The sequence below is a fragment of the Giraffa tippelskirchi genome, chromosome 4 (genome assembly GCF_054371585.1).
Source record: "Giraffa tippelskirchi isolate mGirTip1 chromosome 4, T2T-mGirTip1v1.2.pri, whole genome shotgun sequence".
In the NCBI taxonomy this organism is placed as follows: domain Eukaryota; kingdom Metazoa; phylum Chordata; class Mammalia; order Artiodactyla; family Giraffidae; genus Giraffa; species Giraffa tippelskirchi.
The window spans coordinates 48071591-48097688 of NC_137278.1; the positions used below are offsets into that span (position 1 = coordinate 48071591).

General features: G+C 39.7%; 1 protein-coding gene and 1 long non-coding RNA gene across 4 annotated transcripts in view; one reads left to right on the top strand and one right to left on the bottom strand.

The window, feature by feature from the left end:
- The window catches only part of LOC145547323 (uncharacterized), a 34810-nt gene extending 14405 nt beyond the window's left edge, over nt 1-20405 (bottom strand). The window contains exon 1 of the long non-coding RNA XR_014083735.1: nt 19838-20405. This is a non-coding gene — a long non-coding RNA (uncharacterized LOC145547323). The remainder of the gene's footprint in view (nt 1-19837) is intronic.
- Nucleotides 20406-20790: 385 nt separating this feature from the next.
- CTNNA2 (catenin alpha 2) overlaps nt 20791-26098 on the top strand; it is a 1291223-nt gene continuing 1285915 nt past the window's right edge. For all 3 annotated transcript variants that reach the window (XM_081596598.1, XM_081596599.1, XM_081596600.1), the window contains exon 1: nt 20791-20989. The gene's annotated coding sequence lies outside the window, so the exon portion shown is untranslated. The remainder of the gene's footprint in view (nt 20990-26098) is intronic.

Genomic DNA, 26098 nt, shown 5'->3' on the forward strand with positions numbered 1-26098 from the left:
GGTAAAGGACCCTATTAGCTGAGATCCTTGCTGCAGGCAAAGGAAACATGGAATAGGTAGTAGATAAAGAAAGTTATTCATATACGAGTTCTGGAGTATGCCATATATCTGTATAGTTTAAAGTGTTAACTAATTTCTTTCTTTTTTTTAATATATGGAGTAATGATAGTATCTAAATTCACAATTTCCTTACATCTAAGTAAGTAAATCAGTCTCTGTGGAAACAGAGTAGTATAAATTACTCTTTTGGTGATGACTATGTGGAATTTTGTCGTTTTCAGTTTCTAAGTTGTGTCCACCTGTTTGCAACCCCATAGGCAGCAAACAGCAACCTGGAGTATGGGATAAAGGTCATGTGTATTATATGGGTAGGGATGGCCATTCATTTTTGAATGAAAATAGTCAATGCTGTGAGAAGGGGAGACTGACAAATAGTAAGCACCCAGCAATATTAAACACAATCTAATGTTTTAACCACTAAACATTCACACATACCCTTCCTCCTATATATATATATATATATATATATATATATATATATATACACACTTGCAAGAGTGTCCATGCCCAAGAAGACAACCTGAAGCCTTGTCCTTTTCTTTCCTCAGGTCTAGATGTCGCTCTTCATAGTTTGCAGATAGTGTTCATCCACAACATACTGTGGCACTAAGGGAACTGGATGCCATTATTTAAAAAAACATGAACAATGAATGGACAAAAATTTTTTAAAAGACTACTACTCAGCCATAAAAAAGAATAAAACCATGCATTTGCAACAACATAGATAGACCTAGAAATTATCATACCAAGTGAAGTCAGAAAGACAAATACCGTATGATATCACTTACTTGTGGAATCTGAAATATGATACAAATGAACAAACAGAGTCACAGGTACTGAGAACAGACTTGTAGATGCCAAGGGAGGGGTGGTAAAGGAAGGCTATATTAGGAATTTGGGATCAACTATTATATATAGAATGCAAACTAATATAGGATGCAAACTATTATATATAGAATGGATTAAACAACAAGGTCCTACAGTATAGCACAGGGAACTATATTCAATATCCCATAATAAATCATAATGGAAAAAATGGGAAAGAATATATAATACATATGTATATATATATATATACATATATATGTATACATATGTATACACATACATACATATATATAAGTATACATATATATTCTTTCATATACATACATATATATGTATACATACGTATGTATACATATGTGTATATATATATATGCATATATATATTCTTTCCCATTTTTTTCCATTATGGTTTATTATGGGATATTGAATCTAGTTCCCTGTGCTATACTGTAGGACCTTGTTGTTTAATCCATTCTATATATAATAGTTTGCATATGTTGATCCCAAACTCCCAATATAGTCCTCCCTTACCACCCCTCCCTTGGCATCTACAAGTCTGTTCTCAGTGCCTGTGGATCTGTTTGTTGGGAAGGTCCGCTGGAGAAGGGGTAGGCTACCCACTCCAGTATTCCTGGGCTTCCCTTGTGGCTCAGCTGGTAAAGAAACCGCCTGCAACGTGGGAGACCTGCATTCAATCCTTGGGTTGGGAAGACCCCCTGGAGAAGGAAAAGGCTACCCACTCCAGTCTTCTGGCCTGGAGAATTCAATGGACTGTCTAGCCCATGGGGTCACAAAGAGTTGGACGTGACTGAGCTTTGAGGTTCTGAATTTTTTGCTGGGTTTGAGAAATCAAAGACTTTTTTAAAGCATGATTTAGAATTTCTTTGGCAGTACAGCTCACTTCAAAAGTTACTAGTTTTTTATTTTTTTGTTTTCAAAAGTTTCAAAAATGGTAACCACACACAGTAGTTTACCTGGCCAAAGTTTGATTCTGATCATTTCATTATCCTAGCAACAAGCTTCTGAGTAATGCTTATTACCTTGGAAATTGAATGGCACTTTCATCTTGGCCTCTGTCTCAGAGCAATTTAAAAACTAAACCTTAGGTGAAAGGGCACCAAAACTTTCATAATTATCCCAGATTAAATTCGCCCCTGCACTTTCACAATGACATGATTAACTACTCCATTAGTTGAAAATACTTAGCAGAATTTGCTTGCAAGAGGTCTGAGGAGTTAGGCTCATCTTGTTCTAATCTTGTCACCTTCTAGGTCTCCCACCATCTGTTCTGTTAGCAAAAACCTTAGTTTGGGGTAGATGTTTGACATTCCCAACCTTATCAAACTCCTTATTAAGTGGATTTGAAATAGTTTGGCTTTCAGTCCATTTGGATACAAAAGAAAGGTGTTTTCTTCCATTTCTTCTCTATTTTCAGAAAGTTCATTTTCAGAAGTAAACCAGCATCTATCTTATAGACCTCACTGGAGACTAGAAGACTGATACAACATAGTTTGACACCCTGATTTTCCCTTCTCAATCACACTATATAAACATGGTTTTTCCCCTAAGGTAGGGGAAGTATCATTTAGCTAACTTTTCTGTAATTTTATAACGAATATTATCAGCTCTGTAGTTCAAGAGGGAAAGGGTTTTTTTCACTGACCTCCTTCTGCCTTGGTTCAGCACCATACACTTGGTACCAAATTTTACACCAGCCAAGAACAGTTTAGCTGCAACTTACAAAACTCAAGTCAAGCTATATTAAACAACAACAAAGAATCATATCAACAGAGGTAGGATGGACTTCACAAAGCCACCACATCTTGCCTAGATTGATACAGTGTTCTGCTACCTTGTATCTGTGTTTACAAATGGGTCCCTTAAGTCAGTTCTCCATTTAGTAGTCACATGGTGATCTGTTGAAAATTAAATTCAGGTTACATCACCCCCTAACCAAAACACTTAGTGGTTTCCCATCAAAATAAGAAAAAAAATCCATAGTCTTCTCCATAGCCTTAGATGCTCTCAGCCTCTCCAGGCCTATCTCCTTTGCTCTTTTCTAACTCACGCCACTCCACCATACTATTCCATTTCAATGTTCTTTCAGTGTGGTACACTTGTTCCTACATTAGGGCTTTAACATTTGCTGCTTCCTTTTTTTTTTTTTTAATGTTTATTGACACTTACTACTTCTTATGCCCAAAATGATCCTACATAGAGCCTTGCAAGCTTCATTCATTGTACTAGTGAGGGTTCTCCAAAGAAACAGAATCAATAGAAGATATAAATATTAAAAAGCTTTGGCTCACACAATTACGAATGCTGGCAAGTCCAAAATCTGTACTGTAAGGCCAGCAGTAACAGTCTGCTGGAGAATTTCTTCTTTCTCTGAGAAGCTGGTCTTTTTATTCTTTTCAGCCCTTCATTTGATTGGATAAGCCCCCTCCCCCCACCATACATACATTATGAAAGGCAAGCTTTTTTACTCAGAGTTCATCAGTTTAAATGTTAATCTCATCCTACAGCACCCTTCATAGTGACACATAAAGTTAACCATCATACTTACATACTTTTTCAGATCTGTGCTCATCTGTCACCTTCTCAGATAGAAATTCCCTAACGCTTCTATTAAAAACCTATACCAATTCCTGTTCTCCATTTGCCACATTTTACTTTTCTTCATGGCTTTTATTGACACTGAAAGTATACTATTTATTTATTTGTTATGTGCTTTTCATCTGTCTCTATTTCTAAAGCATCAATATTGTTCTATAATTTGCCACAGTTTCTATGGAATATAAACAGCTTTTCCTATACAGCAGATGCTTAACAATCTTGGTTTTGATTTTTATATTCACCTAGAGGGACAAACCTATCTTTCTTACCCAAAAGAAGATAACTTACACACAAAAATAACTGCAACACTATTCTATGTCATATTGGCTACAATGTCTATTGACCTGCAGAATTTCAACCCACTTATTTTCTCTGAAATGCTGAGGATGGGGTCTACAAAGTACATTCCTTAGCCTCCCTTCCTAGCTAACTTCTAGTTAGATTTTTCTAATGGAAGGCACTATTGGGACATCAGATAGTTGGAAGAATAGAGAAGCTATTGTGATGATTTTCTCTCACTTTTCTTCTTGAAGTATATTTGAGAAACCACATTCTTCCATCCATCAGCAATGTGGTCTCAGCTTCAACGGCACCTCTTCCATCCTTGTGCTATCTAGATATCACCTTACCAGCAAAGCACTGAGTGTTTTATGGGAATCTGATTACACCATCTTATTCTTTTTGTTCTCCAAGAACTAAATGAAGTAGCTGCTTTTAGCTGTTACTAACCTCTAGTGTACTATCCTTTTAAAAATATCTTCAGAATTTCTAATAAATATGTAATAATATGCTTGAATTAGATCCCTGAATTAAAGTCTGTTGTTTGAAATCATTAGAGTGCTTTTTTTTTTTTTTTTCAGGTTCCAAGAAAGAGACTTTCAAAGTAAGATTCTTGGATTGGGTACTTTAACTATCTGGAATATACTGTTGACCTTATCACCAGTGGACAATTGGGCAGGAGATGTAAAAGATGCAGGTTTGATCCCTGGGCCAGGAAGATCCCCTGGAGGAGGGCATGGCAACTTACTCCATCATTCTTGCCTGGAGAATCCCATGGACAGAGGAGCCTGGTGGGCAATAGTCCATAAAATTGCAAAGAGTTGGACATAACAGAAACAACTTAACACAAACACACAGTCCATAACATGAGCTTCCCAGGTGACTCAGGCAAAAAGTCCACCTGCCAAGCAGTGGTAAAGTCCACCTGTCAAGCAGGAGATGCAGGTTCGATCCCTGAGTCAAGAAGATCCCCTAGAGAAGCAAATGGCAACCACTCCGGTATTCTTGCCTGAGAAACCCCATAAACAGACAAACCTGGTGGGCTGCAGTCCATAGTGTCACAAAAGAGTTCAACATGACTTAGTGACTAAAAAACAACAACAACAACCAATAACATGCAGAGGCATCTCATTAACCAAATTCTTATCTGTTGTTGCTTTAGATGATAGGCCTACTGAAGGCAAAGCTCTGGAAAACCAAATGGTTCATGCATTTGACCATTATAGTGGTAATGATGACAAAGTCTGTGGGGCAAGGCTTTTTGAGATTGCACTTGATTGCTTATAGAGAGAAACCGACAAGCCCAGGGCTTTAATCTCTTAGTTCAAGGCAAGTCATAGACTCACAGAGGTTTTATTGTGCTCTTAAAATAATGTCTCATTTTTTGTAGCTGTAAAGGACATCCTGAATCTTATCCATATTTAAAAGTGAAAATTCTAGAACTATAATGTAAGTTGAATTCATTGCCTCACAAAGAACCTTATGTGAAATTTAGAGCATTTATTGGGAAAGAAAGGAAATCTGGGACTTGACGTAGGGACATCTGGTTAGATATGGATGAATCTGAGGACCTTGAATCTGCAAATCTACTTGAACTTTCATTGAGCTTCCATTGATAGTAGAAATAATCTCCCATATCAAAAGCTATTAGTCTTTTAGACCCTGTAATAAACTCCTGTAAGGAAGTAGCTTTGCAAATGGATGCCTATTGATATTTATCTCCACCAAGCCCCGTTGCCTTCAAACCTATATCTTGAGTCAGCTTCTGGCATACATAGGAAACAAAAGCAGGTCTTTCCAGCTGGGACTAGTGGTAAAGAACACACCTGCCAATGCAGGTGATGTAAGAGAAGCAAGTTCGATTCCTGAGTCAGGAAGATCCCCTGGAGAAAGGTGTGGCAACCCACTTCGGTATTTTTGCCTGAAGAATCCCATGGACAGAGCAGCCTGGCAGGCTACAGTCCATAGGCTCACAATGAGTCAGACATGACTGAAGTGACTTAGCAGGAAGGCAGGAGGCAAAAGCAAAATCTTATCTAGGGAGATATGACATATAGAAAAAAGAATTGTAATAGTAGTAGTAGTAGTATTTACTCATATTAACTTAAAGTTGGGGTATATGTGTGGGAAATGATTCTCAGTATTTTGGAACAAATAGTGCTTTACAGAGATGCTCTATCCAATATGCTATCTTAAGTAGTTCAGCTCTGAATACATCAGACTTTAATGTGACCTATAGTCAATGATATTCAGAGTCTACAATGTCCCTGACATAATGAAGAAATATTACAAGGTTTAAGGCAGTAGAAATAACAGAGTGTATCTATTATTTGCAAGTCGACCATTCCCTTGTATATTTCTGTATGAGTTTAGAGAATACTTCATTCAAGATGTTGAGAAATGTGCCAGTGAGAGAAGTAAAGACTCCACAAAAATTCTCTGATTCAGAGGGTGTGTATTAGTAAGGTGGAACAAGATTGATGACTATGAACTGAAATTACTGAAGTTGAGTGATAGATAGTAGTGGATTTATTATGCATTTATGCATTTTTGACTTATCCAAAATAAAATTAAAGAAAATGAGTTTTATGGTGGCTGTCTTTTTCTCTCTGGGGATGGCATTGCAAGAAGCCAGCTTTGAAACAGATTCTTGGATTTCAGTGGAAACATGGGATCCCTGAATGGCAGAAGCTGAGTAACAGTGCTTAACTCCTAGAGAAAAAGTGTGCATGATGGCCTGGTCTGTGGATGTCACTCAGACACCAATTTTCTAGCCTCTTCAATGCTTAATCAATGGGCTTGTTTGCAAGGCAGCACAGAGGTTCTTCAAGGGCTCAACCGTAAGGTCCTTCTTTACAAAGATATTTGACTGTATCCTTGCTGAGTATGCAAGAGCCACAGGGTCAAATTTAGACCTTGATATGGCACCATTTCCTGGGGAGACCAGCCAACTACAGGGTATCAATTTGATTGCTTTGGACTTCTTCCAGCTAGAAATGGTAAATGACTTTGTCCTCAGTGGAACTGAAACTTATTCTGGATGTTGAATCTGCTTTCCTGCTTCCAGTGCCTTTCAGCACCAATACCAGAAGACTTTGGAGTGACTTGTTCATCATCAATATTTTCCACACAATATTGCTTCTGACTTAAGAACTCACTGAAAAACAAAAGGAATCATCATACAATTCACTGATCTTACCATATACCTCTTGGCTTAGAAGTAGCTCCCTTAACAGAAACATAGAATGTCTTCCTGGATTATTAGATGAAGTGTCAGCTAAGAGACAATAATTTTAATATTTGGGTTATTTTCTTCCATCACATTGTATCAACTTCTACAAGACACTACATATGAAATCATTTTACCCTTAATCCATTTATTAAGAAAAGAAGCGGACTTCACTAATTTTTTTAATTCTGTTGGTTGAAAGGTCTTATTTGCATAATGAAAATTGTCTTAATCAGGAGACATAATTCTTTCAATGAAATGAAAGTTAAGTCTGCCACCTGATTATTTTGGGCTTCTTATTCCACTGAAACAACAAATATTGGGATACTGTAATTTATAGAGTGATTACCAAGGAGAAGGTAGGTTGTTCCTCCAAAGACGAGACAGGTATATTATATTTGAAACAAAAGAGGTTTCTTGGGGTAGATCTTAGTACTTTAATGTTCAGTAGAAAAGTTAATGGAAGTCAGTACAATTCGAAGAGCCAGTTCTGTCCAAAACTCACATCCTCAAAAATGAAATGTGACTCACCTTCATCAGGTAAAGGACCCTATTAGGTGAGATCCTTGCTGCAGGCAAAGTAAACATGGAATAGGTAGTAAAGAAAGTTATTCATATGTGAGTTCTGGAGCATATCATATATCTGTATACTTTAAAGTGTTAAACTAATTTCTTTCTTTTTTTTAAATATATGGAATAATGATAGTATCTAAATTTACAATTTAATCTTTAGGAAACAGAATATCCAAGTGGACTTGTGACTTTGAATGAAAACTCATAAATCAATAGGTAAGTGATAGGATTTTATGTTTTCCATTTTTGCAGGGAAAAGAGATTATCTTTCATTATGAAAAAAATAGCTGCATAAAATCACTGCTGATGGTGTTTGCAGCCATGAAATTAAAAGATGTCTACTCCTTGGAAGGAAGGTTATGGCCAACCTAGATAGCATATTTAAAAGCAGAGGCATTACTTTGCCAACAAAAGTCCGTCTAGTCAAGGCTATGGTTTTTCCAGTGGTCATGTATGGATGTGAGAGTTGGACGGTGAAGAAAGCTGAGCGCCGAAGAATTGATGCTTTTGAACTGTGGTGTTGGAGAAGACTCTTGAGAGTCCCTTGGACTGCAAGGAGAGCCAACCAGTCCCTCCTAAAGGAGATCAGTCCTGGGTGTTCATTGGAAGGACTGATGTTGAAGCTGAAACTCCAATACTTTGGCCACCTCATGCGAAGGGTTGACTCATTGGAAAAGACCCTAATGCTGGGTAGGATTGGGGGCAGGAGGAGAAGGGGATGACAGAGGATGAGATAGTTCGATGGCATCACTGACTCGATGGACATGGGTTTGGGTAAACTCCGGGAGTTGGTGATGGACAGGGAGGCCTCGCGTGCTGCAATTCATGGGGTCGCAAAGAGTCGGACACGACTCAGCAACTGAACTGAATTGAACTGAACTGATAAGGAGAAGCATTGCACAACCATCATTTTTGCTAGTCTTGATTAAACAACCTCCTCCTTTGTGGTCCCCACCCTAGCCCTAGTAAATTCTTCCTAAATTTGCTAAGGGCTTCCCTGGAGGCTCAGATGGTAAAGAATCTGCGTGCAGTGTGGGAGACCTGGATTCGATACCTGGGTTGGGAGGATCTCCTAGGGAAGGAAATAGCAACTGACTCCAGTATTCTGGCCGGAGAATTCCATGGACAGAGGAGCCAAGTGGGCTACAATCCATGGGGTGGCAAAAAGTTGGACACAACTGAACGACGAATATAACGAAGTTGCTAATCTTCAGTTTACTTCATTTTCTTTCACTCAGACTTTACAACACCTGTGTAATTAATTCCCTGTAGTAAATCCCTTTTGTTTGAGCTATCTGTAGTTGTTTTCCTTTTCTTTCCTATACAAAAAAAAAAAAAAGGCTTCATTTCCTTACTTTAATTCCATTTGCCATTTAAATTCATTTTCTTTCTAAATCTGAAGAAAAGTAGACATTTCTTCTGTTAGCTGTCTTGAAAAGAAAGTTATTTCTTGGAAGGCACTAAAAAATTCTGTTTTATCCCTTTTGCACAAATTCCATCATATGTTAATTCCTAAATCAACCTCTAGAGCAAGAGAATGAAGTAGGACTTTGAGTTTAGTCCTGAACTTTTGAACTAATACCTGTGACAGGTTAATGAGGTTCCCCTTAGAACAGGTCTGATCTTGGAGCCAGTGGTGAGGTTAACCTCAGCCTAAATAAAGCACCTGGGCTGCATGGTGAAGAGGTATAGAGCTTTTAGAATTGAAACAGTGTCCAATGGATACTAGGTAAGCAATAGTAGTGTGCTCTGTAAACTCTTATTACATTATACTGCACTTCTTGCTTTGTCAGTTTGCTTCAATAAACTATGAGATCATTGATGGCACAAATTGTGTCTTTTATCTAAATAATCCACACTGAGAATTTTGACTGTCACTTAACAGGAGAGTGTCAAGAATTTCTTGAATGGATGAATAAATCAATGCGCCAAAGCTTTTGAACGTTCTTAACAAGGATGAATTTGAACCTTTACTTAGAGCATTATAATACTATACAATGCACAAAGGTACTTGGGACAATTGTAGTTGTAGAATTGGAGATCTGCTTGTTCACTGACCCTTATATTTCTGGTTGTCACTGAACATTTTCAAACAAAATGTTAGAGGAAATGGACATGTGCATAGTGAGTGCATTTGTGCATAGAATAAGGACTGTAGACATTTCTCAGATAGTATAAATCTTCTGCTTGATGGAGTATTACTTTTATTTTTAAAATTCCTAAAGCTCTTTCATAATGTGTTTTGAAGATTCAAAAAAGAAATGAATCAGTTTTAGCTGCCTCAGAGCTGAACTAAGAACTTAGTGTTTTTGATTGTAGGAAGGAGTTACTTTCCTTCCACCAGCAGGAAAGCAGTAGAGTGCTTGAAGAGTCGTGTGGGCCCTGGAGTCAGACTGCATGGATTCAAAACTCACCTCCCCCACCCACCATCTCTATGACCTGGTGCAAGAATTACACGCAGAGCCTTAAACACATAAGATGCCTTTCATGTTACAGTCAGGGGATAAGCCTTATTAAAACAACTTGTGTTTCACATTCCTCATTGTAAAATTGTGGCTAAAGTTAATAATCTCCACATAAGTCAATATGTGGAAATTTCTTACTAAGTCCTTGTTATTGTTGTTGTTTGGTTGTTGTGTCCGACTCTTTGTGACCTCAGGGACTGTAGCCTGCCAGGGCCCTCTGTCCATGGAATTTCCCAGGCAAGAATACTAGAGTGAGTTGCCATTCCTTTTCCAGGGGATCTTCCCAACCCAGGGATTGACCTGCATCTTTTCCATTAACAGGTGGATTCTTTACCACTGAACCATATGGGAAGCCCTAATAAGTTCCTAGCATTAGTATATTCTGCAAATGATAGCTATTTTTTATCACTGTGTACCATCTAATCACATTTGGAAATCAAAAGTGGTAGAGGGAGGTAAGTCAGAAAGTTCTCTCCCAACATATTTTCCCCTATGGTAATCAAGACTGTCTACCAAACATTTCAGCGTCCTTATCTTTCTAGGCTCATGGTAGCTTTGCACTTCAAAGCTCGTTGTGTTTATGTGGGCTGTGTGATTACCTTGAATCTAATACACAAGTTATTCCTTGGCCAGACCAGTTAATTGCTTTCTTTCCCTCTGTAACAATGATGATTTAAGAATCTGTGTAGTGGCCATGCAATTAGCTTGGATCTCAGAAAGAGAATGACGTAACACACAGCTACCACAAAACCCTCTGAGATCTAGGGGTTATTTGTTACCTCAGCATCACCTAGTCTAGATGAGTCACATAGAAATTGACTAGTTCCATGATGATGGGAGAAAACACATGAGTCTCAGTTTCTCCATCTGCAGAATAAGGAAGCCACAGATCAAAGATTATCACTAAAGTCTCTTTGAGTTCTATAATAATAATAATAATAATAGCAATGAGGATCAGACATTTTATAAATCAAGGAAGAATGGAAATAATCTCATTGATAAGCTCTGAGAATCAAAGAATAGCAAAGGGAGGCAAAATCTAGGGTCAGCTCTTTCCAAAGCAGGTTTTTTAGAACTCTAGTCACAAGAGATGGTTTGTATCAGACAGTTCCCTGACCAAGTAAGTATGGGAAACACTGCATATGACAGCTATCTGTTAAATAATTTTCATGTATATTATCATAGTCTAAGGACTCATGAAGGAGACCTTTTTTAAAAAAATATTGATTGATTGATTTGGCTGCATCAGGTCTTTGCTGCAGTATGCCAGATGTTTCCTTGTGGTGTGTGGCCTTGTCTCTAGCTGTGGCTCGTGGGCTTAGTAGTTATGGCACACATGAGCTTAGCTGCCCCAGGGCATGCGGGATCTTAGTTCCCTGACGAGGGATCAAACCCATGTCCTCTGCATTGAAAGGCAGGTTCTTAACACTGGATTACTAGGGAAGTTTCAAGGAAGTCTTTAAAATGCATTTCACCTAGAATTTACCAATAAAAAATCATGGTGGCTTCCTCGGTCACCGAGGAAACCAGAATTGAAAGAGACGCGTGTACCCCAATGTTCATCGCAGCACTGTTTACAATAGCCAGGACATGGAAGCAACCTAGATGTCCATCAGCAGATGAATGGATAAGGAAGCTGTGGTACATATACACAATGGAATATTACTCAGCCATTAAAAAAAATACATTTGAACTGGTTCTACTGAGATGGATGAAACTGGAGCCCATTATACAGAGTGAAGTAAGCCAGAAAGAAAAACAACAATACAGTATACTAATGCATATATATGGAATCTGAAAGATGGTAACGATAACCCTATATGCGAGACAGAATAAGAGACACAGATGCATGGAACAATTTTATGGACTCTGAGGGAGAAGGTGAGGGTGGGACGTTCTGGGAGAATGGCATTGAGACATGTGTATTGTCATATGTGAAACAGAGCACCATTCCATGTTCGATGCATGTGACAAGGGCTCAGGGCCGGGGCAATGGGATGATCCAGAAGGATGAGAGGGGGAGGGAGGTGGGTGGGGGGTCCGGGAAGGGGAACACATGTAAACCCATGGCTGATTCTTGTCAATGTATGGCAAAAACTATTACAATATTGTAAAGTAATTAGCCCCCAACTAAAATAAATAAATTTATAAAAAAAAAAAAAAAAAATCATGGTGGCAATCACTTTCACAATGAACTGGGATGCTGTACTTTTCTCTTGTACAGTAGGCTTTCTCATGCTGTACTTCAAAGTCTTTTAGGTTCCTTCTCCTGCATGTAGTCACAAGAGTGGACATATGGGCAAGAGCATCTCATTTCTCTGATCATAGTAATTGGTTCATATATGAACACAAGGCCTCTGCATAGCCAATCAGAGCCTTCACCATGATTAATAGTTTTGGTGATGCCCTGGATCTAGCTGAACCTTACTGAGATACACTTTAGACTTCTCAGGTGTGTGAGCCAAAATGTTCCTTTTGCTCAAACTAATTTAAATTGGATTGCAGTCATTTGCTATTGAAAGAATTCAGGTTGGAACTCTTCCTCCTTAGAACAGAGTTTAGAAGAATGCTCTTCCAGGGTAACAGAGAGTAAAATGATACAATTTTGAAACTTATTAAGCAATTGCCCCTTCTTCCTCTAAGGGAACTTGGGTCTCCTGGGGAGCCTGAAGATGGGAGTGACATATTTAGTTTAAGAGGACATATTACAGGTGTTTTTCTTTTTAAAAAATAATTTAGAAATAAAAAATGATGGAAGCAGACACAAAGTAGTCAAAATATATTGATACCAAGCAATAATCTTAATGTCTGATTCATTTCCTCATTCATATTAAAAATACTAGTTAAATAAAAAGCACATCTATTTATGGACAGTTTACTTCTCACAGCAAAGTCAGGAGCACAGATAAAAATGGTGGTCAATTTACAGACTGTGAAACTAAGTTAGACTGACATTAAGTAACTTCCCCAGTGTCACAAACTAGAATATGGTAATGCTGGAATTTAAAAGCACTCATAAGTGCTATCCAATGAATTTTTTTTTTTTTACAGATAACATAACTGATATAAAATCTCTCTGTATTTGTTTTCTACCACTGCCTTAACAAATTCCCCTAAATGGAACAACTTAAATTTATCTCACAGTTCTGTGGTTCAAAAATCTTGTGGGCTAGACTGGTTTGTCTGCTTAAAGTCTCACAAAACCAGTATCAAAGTGTTGGCAGGTCTATGTTCTTTTCTGGAAGCTTTGGTGAACAAGTCATTTCTAGGCTCATTCAAGTGGTTGGTAAAATTCATTTCCATGTGCCTGTAGGACTGAGGTCTGTTTACTTGCTGTCTGTCAGCCAGGGATTGTTCTCACCTTCTAGAGGCTACCCTCATTCCCTGCTTATGGTCTCCATCAAATTCAGCTAAGCCATTCAAGTCACTATCCTGCTTGGAATTCCTCTGACTCTTCTACCTCATCATTCCGCTATATCTCTTGACTTTAGCCAAGGAAATGTTCTCCACTTTTAACAGCTCATGTGATGGTATTGAATCCACTGTATAATCCTGGAAAATCTCCCATTCTCAAATCATGTTGAAATTCATGGGGTCGCAAAGAGTCAGATAGGAGGGAGCAATTGAACAACAACAGTCACATCTTCAAAGTTCCTTTTGTAACATATTCATAGGTTCAAGGGAGTGGTGCATGGAAATCTTGATGAGTCCATTATTCTGTCTACCATAATCTACCTATATAACGGTGCAGTTGGAAAGTTCTAAAATGCAAAAGGAAGAAATTTTATACATGTGATTTGTAAAATACCCATTGTATTTATTTGGAAACATTAAAATGGTATATAAAATACATATTATATATACAGTCCAAGGGGTCCCAAGAGTGAGACACGACTGAGCAAGGAACACTTTCACTTTTGCCTCTGAAGAAGGAGAATCTCTATATGGTCAGCAAAAACAAGACTGGGAGCTGACTGTGGCTCAGAGCATGGGCTCCTTATTGCAAAGTGAAAGTGTACATTGCTCAGGCATGTCTGACTCTTTGTGATCCCTTGGACTGTAGCCCACTCCTCTGTCCATGGAGTTTTCCAGGCAAGAATACAGGAAAGGGTTGCCATTTCCATCTCCAGTATTGCAAAAATTAGGCTTAAACTGAAGCAGGGAAAACCACTAGGCCATTCAGGTGAGACCTAAATCAAATCCCTTATGATTATACAGTGGAGGTGACAAATAGATTCAAGGGATTAGATCTGGTAGATAGAGTGGCTGAAGAACTATGGATGGAGGTCTGCATTATTGTAGAGGAGGCAGTGACCAAAACCACCCCCAAGCACAATAAATGCAAGAAGGCAAAGTGGTTGTCTGGGGAGGAGTCTTTACAAACAGCTGAGGAAAGAAGACATGCAAAAAGCAAGAAAGAAAGGGAAAGATACACCCAGTGGAATGTAGAGTTCCAGAGATTAGCAAGGATAGACAAGAGGTCTTCTTAAATGAACAGTGCAAAGAAATAGCAGAGAAGGCAATGGCACCCCATTCCAATACTCTTGCCTGGAAAATACAATGGACGGAGGAGTCTGGTAGGCTGCAGTCCATGGGGTCCCTAAGAGTCGGACACGACTGAGTGACTTCACTTTCACTTTTCACTTTCATGCATTGGAGAAGGAAATGGCAACCCACTCCAGTATTCTTGCCTGGAGAATCCCAGGGATGGGGGAGCCTGGTGGGCTTCTGTCTATACGGTCGCACAGAATCAGACATGACTGAAGCGACTTAGCAGCAGCAGCGAAGAAATAGAGGAAAACAATAGAATGGGAAAGATTAGAGATCTCTTCAAGATAATTAGAGATATCAAGGGAACATTTCATGCAAGGATGGGCACAATAAAGGACAGAAGTTGTAAGGACCTAACAGAAGCAGAATAGGATAAGAACAGGTGGCAAGAATACATAGGAGAAATATACCAAAAAGGTCTTATTGACCCAGATAACCATGATGGCTTGGTAGAGCTGGATCAATGTCACTTAAAGCCAGACATTCTGGAGTGTGAATTCAAGTGGGCCTTAGGAAGCATTACTACAAACAAAGCTAGTGGAAGGTACAGATTTCCAGCTGAGCTATTTCAAATTGTAGAAGATGATGTTAAAATGTTGCACTCAAAATGTTACCAAACTTGGAAAACTCAGCAGTGGCCACAGTACTGGAAAAGGTCAGTTTTCATTCATATCCCAAAGAGGTGCAATGCCTAAGAATGTACAAACTACTGTACAGTTGTGCTCATTTTATATGCTAGCAGGGTAATGCTCAAAATCCTTCAAGCTAGGCTTCAGCAGTGTGTGAACTGAGAACTTCCAGATGTACAAGCTGGGTTTATAAATGGCAGGGGAACCAGAAATCAAATTGCCAGTATTTGTTGGATCATGGAGAAATCAAGAGAATTCCAGAAAAAAACATCTTCTTCTGCTGCATTGACTATGCTAAAACCTTTGACTGTGTGGATCACAATGAACTGTGGAAAATTCTTCAAAAGATGGGAGTACCAGACCACCTTACTTGCCTCCTCAGAAACCTGTATGTGGGTCAAGAAGCAATAGTTAGAATCAGACATGGAACAACTGACTGGTGCCAAATTGGGAAAGGAGTAGTACATCAAGGCTGTATGTTGTCACCCTGCTTATTTAACTTATATGCACAGTACATCACGTGAAATGCCTGGCTGGATGAATCACAAGTTGGAATCAAGATTGTTGAAAGAAATATCAACAACCTCAGATATGCAGATGTTACCACTCTAATGGCAGAAATTGAAGAGGAACTAAAGAACCTCTTAATGCATGTGAAAGAGGAAAGTGAAAAAGCTGGCTTGAAACTCAACATTAAAAATCTAAGATTATGGCATCCTGTCCCATCACTTCATGGCAAATCAAAGAGGAAAAAGCAGAAGCAGTGACAGATTTTATTTTCTTGGGCTCCAAAATCACTGCTGATGGTGACTGCAGCCATGAAATTAAAAGATGCTTGCTTCTTGGAAGGAAAGCTATGACAAAGCTAGACAGAGTATTAAAAAATACACAGAGACATCACTTTGCTGACAAAGGTCTGTATAGACAAAGCTGTGGTTTTTCCTGTAGTCATGTACACATGTGAGAGCTGGACCATATAAAAGGGCGGGCACCAAAGAATTGATAGTTTTGAATTGTGGTGCTGGAGAAGACTCTTGAGAGTCTCTTGAACTCAAAGGAGATCAACGCAGTCAATTCTAAGGGAAATCAACCCTGAATATTCATTGGAAGGACTGATGCAGAAGCTGAAGCTCCAATGCTTTGGCCACTTGATGTGAAGAGCCTTACTAACTAGAAAACTCCCTGATATTGGGAAAGATTGAAGGCAAAAGGAGAAGAGGGCAGCAGAGGATGAGATCTTTAGATAGCATCACCAACTCAATGGACATGAATTTGAGCAAACTTCAGGAGATAGTAGAGGAGAAAGGAGGCTGGTGTGCTGCAGTCCATAGGGTCACAAAGAATTGGACACAACTTAGCGACTGAACAACTAATGAATGATAAACATGTTTGAAGATGGAAAGTTATAGTTGATAGAATCTGCAGAAAACAAGAATTCTAAAACAAGTTATTTAGTGCTTTTTAAAATAATGGAGTACATAAAAAAAACAAAAGTGAAAGTTTCATTGGCTGATATTTTATAGACAATAGAAGCAGTCTGTTGCAAGGCTTGTGAAAATAAGCTGAAACATTTAAGAAATCTTTGGGTACTACTCAGATGGGGCTTCCCTAGTGCCTCAGGCAGTAAAGAATCTGCCTGCAATGCAGGAAGACCCAGATTCACTCCCTTGGTTGGGAAGATCACCTGGAGAGGTAAATGGCAACCCACTCCAGTATTCTGGTCTGGAGAATTCCAAGGACAGAGGAGCCTGGTGGGCTACAGTCCATGGGATCACAAAGAGTCAGACATGACTGAGCGACTAAAACTTACACTGACTTACTTACTTACTACTCATATGTGGCAATATCCATGATAAGGTCTGACATATTTTGGAGGTTCTTAAAAAGTAAACTTTCTATGTTGTTTTTATCATAATGGCCAAAAGTTGGAAACATCTAAGATGTCCTTTAGTAGTTGAATGGACTGTAGAACATCTAGACAATGGAGCAATATTATTCAGCTGGAGAACATCCACACATTGGAGTATTATTATTCAGCACTGAAAAGAAATTTTACGGAGTCATGAAAAGATATGCAGGGAACTTAGATGCAGGTTACTATGAAAGAAGCAAATCTGAAAGACTATTACTGTATGATTCCTGCTATATGTCATTCTGGAAAATGGAAAACTATGGATACAGTAAAAAGATCAGAGGTCACCAGGGGTTGAGGGGAAGAATGAATAGGCAAGAGTACAGAAGAATTTTAGGGTAGTGAAATGATTATGTATCAAACAGTGGTGGATACGCTGTTTATACATTTGTCAAAACCCATAAAATTTCAGCAAAAGTGAACTTTAGTGCAAACTATGGACTTTAAGTGATAATGATACATCAATAAAGGTTCACAGGTTTTAACAAATGTTCCATTGAGGCAAGCTATCAGTAGTGTGGAGAGGTTTTGCCTGTGTAGCTGAAGGAGGTATGTGGATACTCTGTACTTTCTTATCAATTTTGCTATGAATCTAAAACTGCTATAAAATATAAAGTCTACTTAAAATATGAATTGCTCAGGAGGATTTGATTGAAAAATTTCAGGAGCTCACAGACTGAATGAGGGGCCCAGTTTGTAGAGACCTGGTACTTAAATGTATAAGCACTAGGGATGGTTTTACTTAGGATTTACTAGATTTGGTTTGGAGTTTGTTCTAAAAATCTAGATGTCATATCATTGCATGTTAAATATATACAGTATTTTTTCCATTTGTAAACGATAATGCACTTTAAACAGTGCTCTTTTTGTTTCTTACTTAGGTTGACATGTCTTTAATATGAATGGAGGAGGGGAAAACTGCTTGTTTTTCTTAGGGCTGTATATGTTTATGTCATTGAAATGAAGGACAACACTTAAATCAAGAAAATTGAAAACAGCCAGACTCACAAGCGGTCTCAAAACAAAAGCAATAAAGTTAAAAATTTTCCTCTTGGTTTAGAATGGGGACAAATAAAATGATAGCTTTTCAGTATCAAATAATAGCCATTATTTATACAAAGATGTTTACACTATTATCTGAGAGAAATAAATAGATACTCAATTTGGATGTTTCCATAGAGTAGGTAGGGGTTGGAGGTTTCCCTTCAATCAAAACATGAAAGTGCTAGCAAATTTTTGGGAGACAGAGAAAAAAAAAAATCAGCTGTCATTTGCCTGCTGGTGACTTACATGGATTGCTTGAGTAATTTCTTATCATTATTTGACTGAGAGACAACAGTTTGTTGCATTTTGAAGGAAGAGTGAGAAAGATCAGGGGCCTGAGAAAGAAGAGATGGCTTTTACGCAGATGTTTTTACTAACTCTAATTTAAAGTAATTGTGCAGACAAAAAAAGATAAATATTTTACAAATTACTTTAAAACTTTTCCCGATAACATCTAATATTTTAAAAAGTCACACACTACAAGACAAAAACAAGGGCCATCTCATTTTGACAAGATAGCACTTGGTTTACATTAGGTTTTTTTTTTTCCCTGTCTGCTGCCAGTTAAAACATAGAATTATAAATTTAAGCCTAATTTAAAACAATGTAGAAGGCTATAAATGAATGTTCTCAACATTAAAGAGGTTTCATAACCCTTCGGTCTGTATGTTTTGGTTTATTCCCCCATCAGCCTGACCAGAGAATGAGAAATCAGAGTAACAACAACAAAACATCCTTGAGAGAGTATTGTATCTCATTTAAGTGGGACTACTTTTTAACCTTTTCCACGTTCTTGGACCATCTAAAATCAGAGGTGTTCGCCAACTCCAGGAAGATACTTCCTATTTTTATTCAAGCACCTCCCTGACAGAACTATTCCCCTCTCACCACTTTAGGGTCCTGTGGTGCTTCCCTAAATCTTACCCATTTTTTACTCAAAGTCTAGCTGAGCCCACTTGCTTCCTACTTGTTCCAGTCCACGGCACGCGTTTCTCGTTTTCTACTCTGTTCCTGTGTTTTATCAGAAATCATTTGGCACTCAGAATTTACTTCTTGAAGCACGCTCAGTACTTTCTTAGCGTCTTTCTCCAGAATCCATAGGCTGAGCCTAGGATCTAGCTGGGTGGGAGGAGCATGCGGTAGCACTGTCCATGGTCCTGAAGCATCGTTCCAGGTTGAGGGATTTTTTTTTCTTAATCCTACATCTGGTGACTTCTGTCCATTTTCTCCCACGGATTTTTTAAAATGGTTAAGTGGTGAGGACAATAGAAAAGAAAGGCAAAAAGATATTGGGAGAGAAAGATAGAGGAATAGACAGAGATAGAGGTATAAAGTCATCGCCTGGAGAGAATAAATCACAGGGGCTTGACAATCTTAAAACAATTGTAGCTGATACCAGATTGGGAATGAGAGGGGGATGTAACATACCTGACGCTGCCAATGAAGGAGTGTAAAAAATGCGTGCACCATGTGATATAAATCCGTGCATGAACAAACACACTGATGCTTGTAGGCGAGGAGGCCAGTTTGCATGTTGTAAACACAGTATCACTCCTATTATACCAAACTGCCATTGGTTTGTCTTTATTTTTCTCTCTTGATTTAAAAAGTCACTTGGCACTGTGGCAGTACAAAGGCAGCTATAACTTACCTTTCACGTTTGACATAGCTGTGCATCTTTTTCGGTTCTAGCACTTCTGTAACAGTTACATTCCACTATCATCAAGCCCCAGCTGATGGTGGTAGGCGGAGCACGTGCTCCATGAAATCTCCATGTAAGTTCCTCAACTAAAGCATAACCTCCACGGACAAACATCTTATACTATACATTTTTGGATGTCTCAAAATGCCTAAGTAGAGTGCCTGGTACAAATTAGGGTCTCAGTAATAGTCTTTGAATGGATAAAAGAATCACAATGCCCTTTTCAGAGACAGCACTCAATACAGGCTTGTGAAATGAGCACGTTTCACTTGTTTAAATACTTCTATCCTCTTTTAGTCCCTTTTAAAGTGCAGCCCCCCTCCTCTTTGTCCCCCCAAACCTCTCTCCTGCGTCGGTCACTACCTTCACTGCACTGGGGCCCTGCCCTCCTCCAGCGACGCGCCTTCTCCCGCTCACCCTTTCTTCCTGCACTGCAAGCCCTATCCCCTTCTCCCCTAGGACCTCTCCCGCACTCGGTGGGTGTCTGTTCCTGGTCTTCTGGCGGCTCTCTGCGTCCCCGCCCGCAGGGTAACGCTGTTGTCATGGACACGGCACCTGCGCCCTTCGGCAGTGCCCCTTCGCCACTGTCCCCTCCCCCCACCTGCGGCGCGGCCGGGCTCGCTCCCCAGCTCTGCCCCGCCCAGCCCCGCCCAGCCCCGCCCAGCCCCGCCCAGCCCCGCCCGCTCGGCGCTCCCCTGGCCACGCGCGCCCGTGGCCCCCGCCCCGTGCCTGCCCTCGCCCCGCCGAGCGCCGAGCCTCCGGGGCCGGGGGGCCGCGGGGGCGCGCCGGCGAGCAGGCGGCCGCGCCTGCGCACTGGCCGCTTCCCCTAGCGGCGATCCGGGCCGCTGCCGCTCGCGCTTGGGCAGGACGCGGGGCGGGCGGGGGGAGGGGGGAGCGGCTTTGCTTCCAGCCGCGAGTGAGGCGGAGACCCGGGCTGGCGGGCGGAGCGGGAGGCACCGCACCTCGGCCAGAGGCGGCTGCTGCAGCTGCTGCCCTCTTCCCCGCCGCCGCTTCTCCAGTCCCGTCAGTGGTTACCCCTCCAGCTGCTGGGAACGGACAAGAGAGAGGAGGAGGGCGAGAAACTCCCACCGACCCACAGAGGTGAGTCCCGGGCAGAGCACCCTCCATCCTTGCCTGCCTCCCTCCCTCCCTGTCTCCCTCCCATCCTCTGCGTCCTCCCCTCCCTCCCTGCTCCCCAACCCTCCCGCCCTCATCCTTCCCAACATCCCTCTCTCCTCTCCCCTTCCAGCCTTTCTTTCATCCCTTTCTTCTTTTCTCCCAGCCCCGCTTCCTTCCCACCCTTTCTTTCTTCCCTGTCTTCCTCGCAGCCAGTCGCTCTAGAGCGCAGCTCTGCCTCGCTTTCCTCTTGTCTCCATCTCTTTTTTTCCTCCTTTCTTCACCCCTTCCCCGGTGGGAGATCCCTTGCCTGATACAACTGTCCGGATTCAGGGGCTTCCAAAAAATTGGGCACATCTACTGAGAGACACGCTCTTGCACAGCGGATGCCCTGTGGATCTCTGTGTTGTTTGGATTAAGGGTCAAGTTGGATGGAGTACCGGGAACTGGAAGGAGAAGAGGGTCGAGGAAGAATCTGTGGATTTGTGCTGTATTAGGGTGGGGGTGGGGAGGGTTGTCACTTAGACGTGTTGCCAACAGCCCCCCACGCCCCTCTGTAGCAGTTTGTTTTTTCCTTCTGGGGAATTACATATTCCCAGTGTGTGTGTCACTAATTTAAAACCCAGTTTTCCCGGCTTTGATTGTTTCTGTGTGAGAAGCCACAAGGAGGGACGAGGAGAGAGGAAGAGAACAAGAGAGGAAGAGGGGAGGGGAGAGGGAGGGTGGTGGCGGTGGATGCTTGTATCTCTGTTCCCTAGGCCTCTTTGAATGGATATTTTCAAACCACCCGCCCAATATTTGCCTTGAAATTGAACGCTTGTGTCCTTAGTTTTGCCACTGTCTACTTTAGAGGCAGAAACTCTCTAAAACTTTAATGTGTGTACCCCAGCATTATTTGTGGAATGTTTGGGTCAGCATACAAAACACTAGGGTAGTTGGATTTGGGAAAACAGAGAGCAGAAGAGAGGAAGAGAGGCACTTTTGTTCATCATGAGTTAACTTCTAAAGGAGGACAATAGACTGGAGTGATGAGGTTATACTCCACAGGCTTAGATATATATCGTTTTGATAGAATTGGCTGCATGATACCTTTAGCAGATACCCTTACCTTTTCTCATGCACCTTACAGAAATCGTGAAGATGTTTGAAAAATACTGTGTGATTCTGTTTGTGGTGTACACCAATGGAAAAGTTGAATTAGCTTTGGGACCATTACGAACAATTTAAAATTTCAGTTGGTTTTGCACCGTTTATTCTCACCAAATGATATATTTTACTTTGGTTTCTTTAGCTTACACTCTAACCCCTTCTATTATATATATTAATAGTGATTTGGCAATGCTCCTTTTAGCAGGTGTTGCTACTGAAAGTTTATTCATACCTGGTGGAATAGCCCTGCCTCAGAATTTTTAGTATATTCATCATTTCAGAAAGATCCAACAAGTAGGATAAGTATAACTCAGAAATGGAGTATTTAGAAGCCTGTATTTTGTTTTATCTATACTCACCTGTGAAAAAACACACAAAAATAAAAACCCTTAATTTCTACAGATAGCTGTATTTTATGTTTAATGAGTATGTGGGGAGGTACTGAAATTAATGGTGGATTCAATGAAGCTTCCAGTAAGAAACTATGCTGTGGAGCAAATTGTTGATTTTTTTTTTCTTTTCATTTAAGTTATTATATGCCAGTGGTGCAATATGCACTTTCATATTTTATGGTAATATATAGTAGGAGTTGAGTTGAAGAGAACTATGTTCCAAAGTGATTGCATGCTGATTTGACAAAGAGCTGACACAATTAATCATCTGAATCATTTTTTTTTTTTTTTTTGGGAAGTGCATGATATTAGGAATGATGGATCCACCCCTTGCCCCAACTCCCCTTGATAGGATTGCAATTCCATTAATGGCTTGGCTGAAGCTTGGTGGAATTGTCAGTGTTACCAATGTCCTGATGCAGAATTGCTGTCAACTCTATCCATATTTGAGTGGTTACATTACTTAATAGCTAACACAGTTGTAGGCAGGGCTGTTCTATTTTTGTTTTTGTTCATTTCCCTGGAATGCCATGAAGCTAGTGAAAACCTTTGATAGTAGTTATGCTGCTGCTGCTAAGTCGCTTCAGTCGTGTCCGACTCTGTGTGACCCCGTAAACAGCAGCCCACCAGGCTCCCCCATCCCTGGGATTCTCCAGGCAAGAACACTGGAGTGGGTTGCCATTTCCTTCTCCAATGCATGAAAGTGAAAAGTGAAAGTGAAGTTGCTTAGTTGTGTCGACTCTTCGCGACCCCATGGACTGCAGCCTACCGGGCTCCTCTGTCCATAGGATTTTCCAGGCAAGAGTACTGGAGTGGGTTGCCATTGCCTTCTCCGTTGATAGTAGTTATATATGAACACAATCCGTTAGTTTTGTCCTAATTTACTTTCAAATGACTTTCCCCACTTCTAACATCTCTACTGTTCTTTCTCTGTGGACCTTCGTGGTTGTGACCTAGGGGAGGAGGCAGCCCCCCAGACAGCCCTGCTTTTTCTTGATGGCAGTTTTGCTTTACAGAGTGATGTGGGTGTATGCCTCTGTTTTTAATACTGTGCTTGCTATGGAAAGAAAAATACTGTTTATCTGTCTCCTTTGTAAACATTCATCCACTGAGTGAAAACAAAATTTACAAGTTATTAACAGATAGAAGAGAAAATAACATTTGTTTACGGCAAGATTTTGAGAGAGACCTGAGTAAAATGAACAAAATATGAAACTGAAGAACTAGTGTCTTAAAAAAGCAGCCCTACTACTCTGATCATTAATCACTTTACAGATAAAGTCCAGCCAACTTCCTCTGAAGAATTTAACTTCTGGAGAGTCCTTGCTCTACTTGACTAGACCTTTAACAGTGTATGGTACAGATAAAAACCCAGTAGTACATCTTATGGACCCTGTAGCAAATACTCTGGTACATTCTCTATGGTTTTCTCAGAGCTCTTAAAACTGCTCAACCCTACGCTAAGTGTATGAGGTTTTCAAAAGAAGTAAAAAGACACTGTCTTTGACCTTAGCTTACAGCCTAGTTGAGGAGAATAGGCTTTTGCATGAGGTCATATTTCACAGTGGTAAAGAGCAAGATCTTTGGAGATAGCTTTAGATTTGAGTGCATGCTCTACTTAGGTAGTAGTGCTATACCCTTGTGTATTATTTAAGCCCTTCCCCTCATTTGCAAAATGGGAATTATGGTAGACCTTGATTCTTAAGATTACTTAAAGGGTTAAATGTGTTAATCACAGTACTTGGAAGAAGCAAAGCATATCTTAAACAGTTTTATAATTAGGAAAATGATTTAAAACAATCTAAGACAATATATGATTATATGCTGGAAAGAAATAAAAAGCAGGTAAGTGGTTAGAGGGATTCTGGAGAGGACAGTTATTTATGTAGTCTAAGAATGATTATATTCAGGAGTCGCAGTGGGGCTTGGGCAGACTCGTGGAAAGGGTTTCATGCAGGGTGGGTACACAGCTGGAACAAAAGCAAAGGAGAGAGACACCGGTATGTTTGGGAAGACTGATTACTTGACTACTGGGGAGTGTATTAAACAGTGTTAAACACATACGGTCAGAGTAATTAGCCTCTCACTTGGGACAAGACAACTTGTTGTATTGTGGGATCCATTTTATCACAGAATGTGCAGCTACCCAGAGGACCTGTTTCAGTTCTTTGTCTCATACAAAACCCCACACCAAGACACATGATTCAAGGTCTGTGTCACAGTGAGGAGCCAGAGTATTCTGTCTCTTTTCTTTAAACTTCAAGACAGAAAGTTGACCTTTCTAAATGATAAAGATTTAATATCATGATTATCTCAGCTCTCTCTTGTTTTGCCTTAACCCAGGAATATTCCAGAATACATACTTGGAGAATAGTAACCATGATTATTTTATTTTGTCATACATAAAGTTGGGCATTATTAGGGTAATTGTATTTCCTGGAACTTTCTGTTTTTTTCTTTTTCTTTTTTTTAGTGTTTGAGATTATTAATGATTCCCAATGAGTTACGCTCTTTTCAGGTGTTTGCTGGGAGACTAGGGTGTGATGGCAACAGAGGGTCTGTCTGGGATTGTGCCCTGAGCAAGGTAGACACCAGCTCAGTTTGGGGTGATAGTTGCCCATTGGCTATGTCTGTTGACATGTCTTCAGTTTTGACTGATGTTTACTGGATCCAAAAGCATAAATGATTTGTGTTATTTTATCGAAAAAGGATTTCCAGAAAAATTTACCTGCAAGTTACAATTCAGTGTTTATAGTACTCATGTTTAATTTACTTTTAATAGATAAACATAATTTCATTCTTTTCTCCAAAATAGTACAATACTCTATAATGATTTTTTGTAGTTCTAATAAACACAAAATTAATCTCATGGATATTATCTTAAGATATATATGGTTAAAAACATGAATGTATTTCCCCAAACTAAAAGTTTAACAGACATAGACTGTAGCATCTTTATTTTTCATTTTTGAAGTTTTCTTAATATGCTGATGTTTTAAGGATGCAGCAGATGTAAATAAAACATTTTCCAATGTATTGCTTCTAGTTAATTTCATATTAAAGCACCAGTGATTTTTGAAAAACTACTTTTAGATGCTTTAATTTTCCTCATAAGTGAAGTTTTACTTTGGAGCTGAATTCTAACTCAACCACGAATATGCATTCCATAGCTCTTTGAGATTATAACTCATTATACAAAAGTGATAGTTTGATCTTGTACAGCTTAATTTTATAGGGCTTTTATTCATTCTTATTTAAAGGCCATATCTGTATATACAACTGAGACTATTATTTTTCAAATGTGAAGATAGTGTGCATTAACAGGAATGAAAAAGAAGCAACTATGTTCTCTGTAAATTAAGCAGTGACCTTAACTTATAGAGAATATGGAAAAGTAGAATAAGGATGAGATAAAATTAATTTCGTTTCGTCTATTGAGCTGAAAAGTTTTTAACTGCCTGTTCAGTTAATAGGACACTTGTAATATGCTCATATGTGTAAATTGGGCTTATATTGTTCATTACATATCTGCGGTAAATCCAAGATCCTTTTT